We start from the raw sequence: 15,015 nt of genomic DNA, 5'->3' as shown, positions 1-15,015 counted from the left end.
TACATACATATGTATACATGCAAATGAAATTTATTATTTTATGTGTATGAGTGTTTTACCGGTATGTATGCATGTAAGTGCACATTTGTTCCTGGTGCCCACGGAGGTACAATAGGGTGTCACATTCCCCTGGAACTGGAGTAATAAAGAGTAGTGAACCGTCATGTGGATAGTAGGAACTAAATCTAGGTCCTTTTAAGAACAACAAATGTTTTTCAGTGCTGAGCCATCTTCCCAACCTGATATATGTATATATAAGTATATAACCCACCAAGTATATTATTAGTTTTGTTCATATGTAGAAGTATTCAGGGCTTATTATTGGACATTGTCTAATTCTCTCAACAACTGATTGCCCATAGTTCTTCATCTAGGTGGGATACTGTGAAATTCCCCTCACACCGGCATTCTGACTTGCTAGCAGATCTTTCACAGAGTTTTTAAATTTATAGATCTATTATTGGCTTTTTAGAAAACTTAATAAAGAACGAAAAATTCATCAGAAACTCAATTCCTGGAGATGGACTTGGTATCTCTCTTTGTGAATTTTTGTTTTGTTATTGTTGTTTTCAGTTTGCAAATAGGCCTTTAGCTAACAGTGAACAGGCTCTTGCTGAGCCCTTCAGAGATCAAAAGAATGTGCCTATCTCTGACTTACATCTGCTAACATCTAGACTTCCAGTCTTTTACTCTAAAGCTCTGAGTGCTTTGTGACCATTTCTGGCGAAAAATGACTGCTGGGTGTGGTCAAATGCATTCCATTTCAATGTCTTCAGTACTTTTAGGTTATTCCTAATACTTTCATTTAACATTTTATTACATCTTATTTTAGTATCAAGGTGGCTGATAAATATTTTATTAGTTTTGTGGCACACTAAGTTCCTTGAATTTTAGTTTTCATTAACTTAGAATATTATTCTATACTATTTTTTATTGCTTTCTTTTTTTTAGCATGTTAAATGTCCCTAAACATTCATACATGAGCATTTCATATTAAGGTTTGCTTTAGTTCAGCCCACAAGAATATGTATATAAATTTAAACTTAAGAAAAACTAAAATGTATTATTATTTTCAATGTTAAGACTTATCACTTATATTGATTTTAGTATTATAAATTATGTTAGAATTGTAATGATACATTGAATATGTTAGAAGCTTTATTTAGTAACACACTTTTGCTAATTTTTAGTGGTATTTGTTAGCCAATAGGAAATGGAAAAGGATCTATTTTTTAAAAATATTTTGTTCATAATAAAATACACACACACACACACACGTTTTGTAGTTGGGGTTCCTCCAGAAGATGACTACTGCATTATATTATAATCTCAAAAACAAAAAAGATAATTTTTACAGACAAAAAGCAAAATAAAAAGCCTATTGATTATTCCTATGCAGATCTTTCCCAAAGAGCAAATAATAGTATGAAAGTAAACTGAACAGCATAAACTTAAAAAAAAAAAAAGAAAAGAAAGAATAAGGAACTATAACTTGTTTGGGACTTTGATTGTCACTACAGAGAAGTTAAGAACATGAGAAAGAAGCATGGGCAGAGGATAAAAAGCCCAGCAGAACCAGCTATCCCAGAGCCCCCTGAAGCCTAGCTGCATGAGAAGAACACATGTGGTACAAGACACAAGCTGTGCAGCTGCTTATTATGCTGAAACAGGACAATGTTTGCTTGCAGTCTTGTTTCAGTTGATTCTATCAGGTCAAACGCCAGTCTTAGAGCTTAGATGCAGGAACTGGCCATTGGAAGACTGGTGTACACATAAAAATAAGAGCTTCGTAGATGATACAGTAAGGGGACTCACACTATTTATTATCTTAGAAAAATCAAAAGGCATTCATAATCACTATGATGATAATTAGTTAAAAACTAAGTTTTATCTGGAAGCTAAGGTATACTAAAAATTGCTATTTTAAATTAATGTTTCTTACTATGAAAAATGCTTAATTACAGATGTTTGCTTATAGCTACATATTAGGAATAAGGCTTGGACTACACATATCTTTAATAATTACATTAATAAAGAAATATAACTGAATGACTATCATTTTATTTACATTTATATATAGTACATTATCAATTTCAATGACAAAGCTATTCTTGAAAAGGAGTATCTTTGAAAATAAATCAAGTTAGAAAAGGAAGAGGAACAAAGTTTGGAGCTGTGACGAAAGGATGGACCATCTAGTGATTGCCATATGCAGGGATCCATCCCATAATCAGCTTCCAAATGCTGACACCATTGCATACACTAGAAAGATTTTGCTGAAAAGACCCAGATATAGCGGTCTCTTGTGAGACTATGCCGGGGCCTAGCAAACACAGAAGTGGATGATCACAGTCAGCTATTGGATGGGTCACAAGGCCCCCAATGGAGGAGCTAGAGAAATTACCCAAGGAGCTAAAGGGAACTGCAACCCTATAGGTGGAACAACAATATGAACTAATCAGTACCCTGGAGCTCTTGACTCTAGCTGCATATGTATCAAAAGATGGCCTAGTCGGCCATCACTGGAAAGAGAGGCCCATTGGACTTGCAAACTTTATATGTCCCAGTACAGGGGAACGCCAGGGCCAAAAAGTGGGAGTGGGTGGGTAGGGGAGTCGGGGGGCGGGTATGGGGGACTTTTGGGATAGCATTAGAAATGTAAATGAGGAAAATACCTAATAAAAAATTAAAAACAAAACAAAACAAAACAGGGTTTAAAAGGTGAGGAGGCCAGGGCCAACTGATTCTATAATTATATAATTTAGAAATTAGAATTGTTTAAGCTATTTTTGAAAAATGGAGTATATATATAGCAATTTTCACTTTTGTTGTAATTGATAAAAATGGCAATGTCAATAATAGTAAAATATTAAAAAAAACCCTATGACCAACCCCTCCAACCCAATAAAAAACAAATTTGCACATAAAAAAAAAAAGAAAAGGAAGAGGAATAGACATGACACTAGGAGCAACAGAAATAACTCAGTAGTTGAGAGAATCTCCTGTAGGACCCAGATTCTGTTCCAGCCCCCACACAACTGTCTATTCCTCCTGTCCACTCCTGATCTCCAGGGGCACCAGGCACATGCGGGGTGCACAGAGAGACATGTATGTAAGCCATCTATACACACGGAAACAATTCTTAAAGGAAACTACTCAAGCACTCTTACCCAAAGTTGTCCTTTTCTCTTCTGTTTTTAATTCCTCTGAAAACTACACACATTCAAAAGCACCTGTGGGATAAAATTAGGTTTGCCATCAGTCTTATTTAATTTGCACTATTTTCATGCTAATTTAACAAAAATGTATGTTGCTCTTCATTAATCACAAAGTTTTAAGAGTGATAAATCCTAGTGTTCTAAGAAACCATGAGTGTAGAGTTTGATGGTTAGAAGAGAAATCAGTTGAAGGAAGTTCTAGTCTTTAAATATCTGACTGAAAATGAAGGACAAAAAGGAGATTAATGGGTTTGTAAAAAACTAGTTAAGATAAAATTTAGGACCACACATAACTAGAGATTACAGCTCATAAATTTAAAAATGTTTAATTATTTTAAGAATAAGACTCCTTTGTAATGGAAAAATATAGTAAAATAATCCTATTTATATAACACAGCTAGTACAGAGAAATGTCTTTTATTTCCCATTTGGGAGGCTGGGAGACAAGCTCCCCTTGGTAAGAATGCTTTCTAGGCAATGAGGCAACATGGACACTCAGAATGAATAATGCTGCCTCTTCAAACCTCCAGTCACTTTCGATATTCATCAGGCCTTTGCCAATCAGATGGTGACAATTTAGAATTCTTTTACTCATACTTTTTTTTTAAAAAAGCTTTATTTATTTTATGTATATGAGTACACTGTCTCTGTCTTCAGACATACCAGAAGATCCCACTACAGATGGTTGTGAGCCACCATGTGGTTGCTGGGATTTGAACTCAGGACCTCTAGAAGAGCAGTCAGTGCTCTTAACCGCTGAGCCAACTCTCAAGCCCCAAATCATACTTTTATTATACAGGATCAACTTTAACAGTTTAGTCACTAATTTTTCAGGAATGAAAATAAAAATATTTTATCTAATCTAGTAGCAGATAAAATGTATTAAATTCAAATTCTACTTACACCATTATAAACCGATTGTTTCCTAGTCCCAAGATGTCATTTAATCACCACTAAACGTAAGGCTATAGGTATCATCTCATTATTGCTCAGTGAGAGAAGTGACACTAAAATTGAACCTCAGCCTGAAGTTACTCTCTCTGCCTTCCCAAACAGCTTTTTGGCTCATTCAGAAAATGGATCTCAGTTGTGTTAAATACTGTTCACATTACATTTTTAAATTACTTACTTGTTTTATTTCAAAATGACTGAGGCAGCTAAGGAAAGGCCAGTACCATATGTTAAAAGTGAAGTAAATGAGAACATTATAACAAAGAGAAATTTTGAGTGACAAAAGTTTAATATTAAGAAATTAAAAGTTATGGGAAATACTTTTAACAGACTAGAGGCTGCCCAAAAAAATATTACAAAACAGAAACACCACAAAGGACCTATAACATTCCAAGAAGTGAATTCCTTCCGAAGTTCTCTGCTCTGTGGGCTGCTCTTTCCTGTGACAGAGATGCCAACAATGGCACAAAGGCTGCCAATGCTTCCTTCCTGACGATAACCAGGACTATGTTGTCTCCAAGGAACGTGTTCCTAGAAACCCAGTTCCATTTACTACACGGTTTCTATAAACAGACATAGATTTTCAATTCCAAAAAGCAAATTGTTAAAGAAAAAAAAACCTATGGATGATTAAACCCAAAATTTAATTCCCCTTAATATAGTTTAATTCCTATTAATACAGTAAAGAGAACCTATGTGAGAACTACAGCCATGACCAATCGATACAACTAGATGTTTCTAGTTACAATATATGTATATTCCACAAAAATTCAATTCAAATTGAAGTAAACACACTTCAGTAAATAAAACAATTACTCAATTTTAATCATATTATATATGAATTATGAAAATATACATAAAAATGTCAAACTTCACCCAAGTTTCAATCCTTTCCCAAACAACATCTCTATGACCTGTTTTGTCTTTTTGATTTGATCAAGATTGTATTGATTGTACTTGTATTGATTAATCTGAGTTTAAATCAACTGTGTAGCTGGAAAGAAGCAAGATGTAGCAACATGGTAAAAGAATAGTGCAAATACTAACAAGATTTACTCCAATTTCAGCTTTTATCCCACATGTGCTTTTTAATCTTGTGAAGAAAGTGGCTACATAAACACATAGCACAAATGGCCTGAGGTGCAGTGTATATGCTGGGTTTTCTCATACTTACATCTATGTGTCTTGCTGGGAGTGGTGGTGTGCAACTATAGTCCTGGCCCTTGGGAAACTGAGGCAGGAACATCCCTTGAGCTCAGGAATTTACTATTTGGCAAGACAACAATATCCTCTCAGTAAATATACAGATAGCTTCTCAACTGACTGACGTTGCTGAAGACAAGCCAAGGAAAAGAACTCTAGTCCTAATGTGTTGTCTGAATGGCATGTTCTGTATGAGTACATTTTGCTGTGTGTGTGTGTGTGTGCGCGCGCACATGTGTGTGATGTGTGTTTTAATAACAATGGCATTTATACATCTCAATTCCTCAACATACAGTGTGAGATGTGCGAGAGAAGAAAATTATAGAGAAAAAAATACTTTAAGATTCCCTCATCCCTGCCTATTGGTCACATTTCTTCACTCATCTGATTAATATACAAATATCTAATATTGCCTATGTTTTTAAACAGAATAAAGGAAATAAATAGTTATTACTATTACATGAAACCAAACATTATGACCAAAATTTATCTCAGAAGAATTAACAAATGCTCACTTATCAGATTTTTTTTAAGTGGGGCTGGAGAGATGGCTCAGTGGGTAAGAGCACCGGTTGCTCTTGGAGAGGACCAGGGTTCAGTTCTGAGCAGCTTCAAGGCAGCTCCAAGATGTCTGTGATCCTAGTATCAATGGGCTCTGAAGCCCTCTCTGGTCTCCACAGGTACCAGACACATAAATGGTAGACAGACATATAGGCAAGCAAAACACTCATGCACATAAAAACAAAACAAAACATGAAACAAACAACAAAAGAAGCCAAACAACTTTCATTTATTGCTAATACTTGTGTTAATAAAATCTGGCTTTCAAAGCTGCATTTTACTCTATCATGTAAATATACAATTGGATATATTTCATTATTTAGATTTCCACATTTTCAGCATTATATATACATATATAACATACATTTATTTAATATATATAACTATAGTTTCTCAAATTGATATTGAAGATAAATAATTGAGCTTTATGTGGAATTTACAACATTTTAAAATTCTATGTTGTGCAAGGTAGGTCTTAGGTGCCCTTGTATATTTTAAGAACAGGAGTAAAGAATATCAAATAGAGGCCAGCTCCACGCCACCTTGAGCGCAACTTGGTAGACAGTCCAAAGGTCCCCAGTGGACTCTCCACGCTACAGGCGCCCTAGCACACCCAGGATCTTGGGATTGCTGGTGAGTGGAACACAACATCTGTTCCAAAACAACCCGAGGGGCTTAGGCCAGCAGGAACAGAGACACAAGAAACCAGCCAGACCAGCAGATGGGTTTCATTCTGGTAAGAGCCAGCCCTGTGCCACCTTGGGCATGAACTCAGCAGACAGTGCCACAGTTCCCAAAGGACTCTCCATGCTGCAGGGGCCCTAACACACCCAGGATCTTAGGATCACCGAGGAGTCCGCCTCCAGAGAGGGCTCTGACCCTGGGACTCAGGTGAGAGTGCCATCTTCTATCCTGGGTCTCTTAGACCAGTCCGCTCAGGATAGCTCATGGGCCTCAGAAGCAACAGAGCTTCTTGGACAGGTTCCCTTTGGGCCAAGAGGTGGATTTGAGCTTCAGACCTCTGTGCACCTTCCCTGCAAGAGGAGAGCTTGCCTGCAGACAGTGCTATGACAACTGGGACTCAGGAGAGAGTTGGACTCCCAGGAGTGCTGTCAGAGGCTAACAGAATCACAGGAGAATCAAGCTCCAGCCAGAGAAAGCTAGAACATCTAACACCAGAGATTCCCAGATGGCGAAATGCAAATGTAAGAATCTTGCTAATAGAAACCAAGATCACTCAGCATCATCAGAACCCAGTACACCCACCACAGTGAGTCCTGGATACCCCAACACACCCGAAAATGAAAGTAGAAACAATAAAGAAAACCCATAGGGAGACAACTCTGAAGATAGAAATCCTAGGAATGAAATCAGGAACCATAGAGGCAAGCATCAGCAACAGAATACAAGAGATGGAAGACAGAATCTCAAGTGCAGAAGATTCCATAGAAAACATGGACATAACAATCAAAGAAAATATAAAATGCAAAAAGATCCTAACTCGAAACATCCAGGAAATCCAGGACACAATGAGAAGACCAACCTAAAAATAATAGGTATAGATGAGAATGAAGATTTTCAACTCAAAGGGCCAGTAAATGTCTTCAAAAAAAATTATAGAAGAAAACTTCCCTAACCTAAAGAAAGAGATGCTCATGAACATACAAGCCTACAGAACTCCAAATAGACTGGACCAGAAAAGAAATTTCTCCCAACACATAATAATCAGAACAAATGCACCAAATAAAGACAGAATATTAAAAGCAGTAAGGGAAAAAGATCAAGTAATATACAAAGGCAGACCTATTAGGATTGCACCAGACTTCTCACCAGAGACTATGAAAGCCAGAAGATCCTGGATAGATGTCATACAGACACTAAGAGAACACAAATGCCAGCCCAGGCTACTATACCCCGCCAAACTCTCAATTACCATGGAGAAACCAAAGTATTCCACGACAAAACCAAATTCACACATTATCTTTCCACGAATCCAGCCCTTCAAAGGGTAATAAAGGGAAAACACCAACACAAGGACGGAAATTACACCCTAGAAAAAGCAAAAAGTAATCCTTCAACAAACCTAAAAGAAGATAGCCCCAACTCTAACAACAAAAATAGGAAGCAACACTCACTTTTCCTTAGTATCTCTTAATATCAATGGACTCAATTCCCCAATAAAAAGACTTAGACTAACAGCCTGGCTACATAAACAGGACTGAACATTTTCCTACATACAGGAAACCCACCTCAGGGACAAAGACATACCCTACCTCAGAGGAAAAGGCTGGAAAACAATTTTCCAAGCAAACACTCTGAAGAAACAAGCTGGAGTAGCCATTCTAATATAAAATAAAATCAACTTCCAACCCAAAGTTATCAAAAAAGACAAGGAGGTGCACTTCATACTCACTAAAGAAAATCTTCCAAGATGAACTCTCAATTGTGAATATCTGTGCTTCAAATGCAAGGGCATCCACATTCATTAAGGAAACTCTAATAAAGAACACACTACAACTCACACAATAATAGTGGGAGACTTCAAGACCCCACTCTCATCAATGGACAGATGCTGGAAACAGAAACTAAACAGAGACATAGAGGTGGACTCTACAAATTCCTTTTCCCTACCATGGGGCATTTTATCTAAGGTCCCTCCTTTTGAGTCCTGAGAGTTGCTCACCTCCCAGGTCTCTGGTTCATCATTCAGAAGTTATGAAGCAAATGGATTTAACAGATATATACAGAACATTTTATCCTAAAATAAAAGGATATACCTTCTTCTCAACACCTCATGGTACCTTCTCCAAAACTGACCATATAATTAGTCATAAAACAGGCCTCAAAAGATACAACAATATTGAAATTATCCCATGTATCCTATCAGATCACCACGGACTAAGGCTAATCTTCAATAACAACATAAATAATAGAAAGCCAACATTCATGTGGAAGCTGAACAACACTCTACTCAATGATAACTTGGTTAAGGAAAAAATAAAGAGATTAAAGACTTTTTAGAGTTTAATGATAATGAAGGTACAATATACCCAAACTTATGGGACACAATGAAAGCATTCTTAAGAGGTAAACTCATAGCTCTGAGTGCCACCAAAAAGAAACTAGACAGAGCACACACTAGCAGCTTGACAGCACACCTAAAAGCTCTAGAACAAAAGGAGGCAAATTCACCCAAGAGTAATAGATGGCAGGAAATTATCAAACTTAGGGCTGAAATCAACCAAGTGGAAACAAAAACAACTATTCAAAAAAATCAACCAACCAGGATCTGGTTCTTTGAGAAAAATTGACAAGATAGATAAACCCTTAGCCAGACTAACTAGAGGGCACAGGGACAGTATCCTAATTAACAAAACCAGAAATGAAATGAATACATAACAGAACCTGAGAAAATCCAAAACATCATCAGATCCTACTACAAAAGGCTATACTCAACAAAACTGGAAAACCTTGATGAAGTGGACAATTTCCTAGACAGATACCAGGTACCAAAGTTAAATCAGGATAAGATTAATGATCTAAATAGTCCCATTTCCCCTAAAGAAATAGAAGCGGTCATTAATAGTCTCCCAACCAAAAAAGCCCAGGACCAGATGGGTTTAGTGAAGAGCTCTATCAGACCTTCAAAGAAGACCTAATTCCAATTCTCCTCAAAGTATTCCACAAGATAGAAACAGAAGGTGCTTTACCCAATTCATTCTATGAAGGCACAATTACTCTGATATGTAAACTACATAAAGACCCAACAAAGAAAGAACCAATTTCCCTCATGAATATCGATGGAAAAATATTCAATAAAATTCTCACAAACTGAATCCAAGAACATATCAAAACGATCATCCATCATGATCAAGTAGGCTTCATCCCAGGGATACAGGGATGGTTTAATATATGGAAAGCCATCAATGTAATCCACTGTATAAACAAACTCAAAGACAAAAGCCACATGGTCATCTCCTCCACTGGGAGCCCAGTGTTCCATCCAATAGATGGCAGTGAGCATCCACTTCTGTATTTGCCAGGCACTGGCATAGTCTCACAAGAGACAGCCATATTAGGGGTCCTGTCCGCAAAATCTTGTTGGCATATAGAACAGTGTCTGAGTTTGGTGGCTGATTATGGGATGGATTCCTGGGTGGTGAAGTCTCTGGATGGTCCTTCCTTCCATCTCACCTCCAAACTTTGTCTCTGTAACTCCCCCAAAGGGTATTTTGTTCCCCATTCTGAGGAGGAACGAAGTATCCACACTTTGGTTTTTCTTCTTCTTGAGTTTCATGTGTCTTGCAAATTGTATCTTGGGTGTTCTAAGTTTCTGGGCTAATATCCACTTATCAGTGAGTGCGTATCATGTGAGTTCTTTTGTAACTGTGTTACCTCACTCAGGATGATATCCTCCAGAGCCACGCATTTGCCTAAGAATTTCATAAATTTATTGTTTTTAATAGTTGAGTAGTACTCCATTGTGTAAATGTACCACATTTTCTGTATCCATTAGTGTGTTGAGGGACATATGAGTTCTTTCCAGCTTCTGGTTATTATAAGTAAGGCTGCTATGAACATAGTGAAGCATATTTCCTTATTACAAGTTGGAACATCTTCTGGGTATATGTCCAGGAGAGGTATTGCTGGATCTTCTGGTAGTACTATGTCTAGTTTTCTGAGGAAGCACTAGACTGATTTCCAGAGTGGTTGTACCAGCTTGCAATCTGACCAACAATGGAGGCGTGTTCCTCTTTATGCACATGCTCATCAGCATCTGCTGTCACCTGAATTTTTGATCTTAGCCATTCTGACTGGTGTGATGTGGAATCTCAAGGTTGGTTTGATTTGCCTTTTCTTGATGATTAAGAATGTTGAACATTTTTTCAGGTGCTTCTTAACCATTCGGTATTCCTCACTAGAGAATTCTTTGTTTAACTCTGCACTCCATTTTTAATGGGGTTATTTGATTTTCTGGAGTCTGTCTTCTTGAGTTCTTTGTATATATTGGATATTAGTCCCTAATCAGATTTAGGATTGGTAAAGATCCTTTCCCAATCTGTTGGTGGCATTTTGTCTTATTGATGGTGTCTTTTCCCTTACAGAAGCTTTACAATTTTATGAGGTTCTCATTTATCGATTCTTGATCTTACAGCACAAGCCACTGCTGTTCTGTTCAGGAATTTTCCCCCTATGCCAATATCTTCCTGGCTTTTCCCCACTTTCTCCTCTCCAGGTTTTAGTGTCTCTGGTTTTATGTGGAGTTCTTTGATCCACTTAGAGTTGAGCTTTGTATAAGGCGATAAGAATGGATCCATTTGGATTCTTCTACATGATAACGGCCAGTTGAGCCAGCACCATTTATTGAAGAGACTGCCCCACCTGGGGATCCATCCCATAATCAGCCACCAAATGCAGAGACTATTGCATATGCCAACAAGATTTTGCTGACAGGACCCTGATATAGCTGTCTCTTGTGAGACTATGCCAGTGCCTGGCAAATACAGAAGTGGATGCTCACAGTCATCTATTGGATGGAACACAGGGTCCCCAGTGGAGGAGCTAGAGAAAGTACCCAAGGAGCTGAAGGGGTCTGCAACCCTAAAGGAGAAACAAGAATATGAACAAACCAGTATCCCCAGAACTCATGTCATTTGCTGCATATGTTGCAGAAGTTGGTCTAGTCAGCCATCATTGGGAGGAGAGGCCCTTTGTCTTCCGAAGACCATATGCCCCAGTACAGGGGAATGCCAGGGCTAGGAAGTGGGAGTGAGTGGTTGGGGAGCAGGGTGGGGAGAGGGTATAGAGGACTTTAGGGATAGCATTTGTAATATAAATGAAGAAAATATCTAATAAAGAAAATATCAAATAGAAAACCATAAGTTACTAACAAAATACAGGTAAAAATAAACTGACATCTCAACTAAGGTAATAGAGAAGTAAATTATTTATAAGCAAGTCTTAGAAAACTATGAAAAAATAGAACTTTAGTATACTAAGATTCAAGAAACAATACTTACAATAAAGAAAGATGCTTACAATAAAATTCATACTGAAATAAAATTTTCTATAAAAGTATTTCATTAACTTCTGATTCATTTCAAAGATACCCAGTACACTTGTGGGAATGAGCCTATTCAACAGTTATTGTTTCTTAGTGCCTGTACAGATGCCATTATTACTATAGAAAGCTTCACCAGTTGACTTATCTCCAATCATGTTATCATGATATGCAAAGTAGTATCAATGTACACTTACAGAACTATCTTACACAGCACACCATACTCATTGGGACCATCTTCACTACATATTTCCATATTTGTAGCTGAGTCTATGTGTCTGGAATCCTTTCTCCCAGCTAGTATGCAGAGAAGCAATGGGTTAACATGCTTTAAGAACAAGACAAATTTAAAATAGCAGACAGATTTCCTTTTGAGGTTAGCAATCCAATTCTGGTTGTTTGGTAGTGGTTGCCAAAGTACCATGTTAAGAAAGTTATTAAAGCCAGTGCCAGCTCACACTGCCTTGATTTAGATCTTGGCCATGAAACTTATTAGTTAAATTTAATCAAGCCTTCTTTCATATGAATCAGATTCACTATTTATTTAATGAAGCTAAGGCACAGACGCTATGCTAGGAGATACATGTACAGACTAAAAACAAAAATCCTGCAAAAGTTATGAGAGAGTTCACACTATCAGGGAAGTTAAATAACTGACTTATACAGCAACTGAAATGAAAAGGTCACGCAGGAGTAGGCACAGACAAGCAAGTCAAGCTTGCGCTATTTAAATCTTAACACAGGACTTTTACAGAAGAGCACTTCAGACATCAATTCTGAAGGATAAATATGGGTTCATGTGGCAGGCAAGGGCTGAAGAACGTTCTGAAAAATTAGTATGGCCTGAAACTTGCAGTCCTTTTCTGGGATACAATTACAGGCAGTCCTGTACCATTGGGTACAGAACTTAAGGATAAAGTGGGGACTAATAATTTAATGATGCAGAGGCAAATCCTACATTAACTCTCTTTATGTGCTGCTCTGCATTTAAGCTAAAGTCAATAGGAAGTGGTGCCTCTTCATCACCAGTGCTGCAGATGGAGTTAGGATAGCGGCATAATTGGCAAGCTCTCTATCTCTGAGCAACATCATAGCAGGCACTGGTGGAAATCTACTCTGATCCTTAAGTCATCTTGTCAATGATCTACGATGGCTGACTAGTAACCAATGGATCACCAGATCCTTTACTAGGGCCTGAAAATTCCATGCAAACCTCCACCAAGCCCTCATCCAGCCCCATGTGAGTCACTCTCACTTCTGTCCTTGAAACATCAAATGCCTCCATTTCTGTCCTTCCATTGGTTTGGTTGCTGTTATTTTAGCATTTGAACAATTGGACCATTTGTTTGATCACCAGTTCTTGTCTCTTTAAAGTATATCCCCCAACTTACATTTTCTTTGAAAGTAAACTTTCCTCTGGAGAGCTTGCACTCACACTCATAGATGGAGGTACCTGCTGCTCATGTGAACCGACACTGCTTGTTCCTGAAATGCTTATTCCTCTGGCACATCTTACTTATATCACCCACCTTCCTCACCCTGGTTGTTTTTAATTTTCAGAGGATAATGAAGTAGAATAAGTAAGAAAAGATCAATTATTAGAATCTGATTTATCGATTCCTTTAGTGGTTTACTTAAGCAGGTTTGTACTGCTTATTGTCAAACAAGATTTCACTTTGCTACTTACAACAGAATGGCCTGAAGAGATAGCTGAACTAGAATAGGTCACTGCCCTTAGCAACTTGACTACAAAAGGTTAAACCTGTTGATTGTAACATATGCCTCTGAAAACGAAAAGCCTCCAAGCTACCTGCCACAGGTGCTCTATAAATCCTACCCATTTTTTTGCTCACCTCACCTTGTGGTTTTAGAGTATACAAAATGAGGATGCAAATTGGACTGGAAAACAAAGTCTTAAAGAAAGTCCCCTGGCTTTGGTTCACCAGTGAATACATCCCACTGGAGTCAGGGTGCTCATTCCAGGGAGATTCCCGCAACAGCTATGCTCACTTCTAGTTTGATGGCTAATATATCTACAATGTGCAGCACAATACTTGATACACAGAAGACTCTTAAACAAATACTAGATATAGGCTGAGACACTGGCAGCAGATCAATAAAAATTATTGAACATGAAGAGAATAGGAAGACATGAAATATAAGAGTTAGATGTGGTGACTTACTGTTAGAGGAGTAAAAGATGAGAAGAGATTGATAGAAATAAAACACTGAAGGAAAATTCACAATTTGAAAAAACAAACAGGGCTATAGAACCAACCAAATCCTATTTTCTGCTGGCTAACTGAGCCCTGAGTTGTTCTATTGCTCTCCACCTCACCCCTTCCACACAGGTCCAGTACAATGGCTACCACATTCTGCAAAAAGTAAAGCACGTTCCTAGTTCATAGCCTGCACATCTTGGATACATCTTGCCTAGAAATTTATATGACTCACTCTATCGATTTTTCTGATGGTTGGTTATTTAATAGGTGCCTTATTTAGAACTAAAACCTATTTAATTCCTTGGCAATCTTTACTGATTCATTTTCCTTCATAAAACTGATCAACATTAGACACATAATATAATTTATTTGCTCAGTTTCTTTCATTAGAAACATAAATTACTTAAAATGGACATATTTAATTTAATTCATTACTATGATCAGCCTAGAATTCTGCAGGTATTCAGCAAACATTGGTTTAATTATTGATGAGTGAATGAAGTAATGAAAGAGGGTACTTATATTGGTATGAGGAAAAGACTTTAAGAGACACAGGACCAGAAGTCTTCTATGAGATTGTGACTCCTAGAAATGGTAGGGGAGCCTCAGCCAAAATACCCCCACCACATGGCTGCTTAAAGAAGAGCTGATAGAGGGCAGCATCAAGGACATGCTGCCATGTAAGGAAGGAATCCCACGGGACTCCACAGTAGACAGAGACCATGGGTAAATAAGAAATGGTCAGAGTGGGAGAATTAGTCTTCCTCAGGGATGAGGTCCTAGTGGGTTATCAAGTGGT

General features: G+C 37.7%; 1 protein-coding gene across 13 annotated transcripts in view; it reads right to left on the bottom strand.

Moving 5' to 3' along the window:
* Mbd5 (methyl-CpG binding domain protein 5) overlaps positions 1 to 15,015 on the bottom strand; it is a 370,190-nt gene that overhangs the window by 229,866 nt on the left and 125,309 nt on the right. For 12 of the 13 annotated variants that reach the window (XR_003950018.1, XR_003950019.1, XM_030246630.1 and 9 more), the window contains one exon: positions 3,171 to 3,233. The exons of the other annotated variant lie outside the window; for it this stretch is intronic. The gene's annotated coding sequence lies outside the window, so the exon portion shown is untranslated. The remainder of the gene's footprint in view (positions 1 to 3,170; positions 3,234 to 15,015) is intronic. 13 annotated transcript variants of the gene reach the window in all.

The sequence above is a fragment of the Mus musculus genome, chromosome 2 (assembly GCF_000001635.26).
Source record: "Mus musculus strain C57BL/6J chromosome 2, GRCm38.p6 C57BL/6J".
NCBI classification, from domain to species: domain Eukaryota; kingdom Metazoa; phylum Chordata; class Mammalia; order Rodentia; family Muridae; genus Mus; species Mus musculus.
The sequence above is the reverse complement of the archived record's forward strand: the minus strand, read 5'-3'. Positions and strand labels throughout refer to the sequence as shown.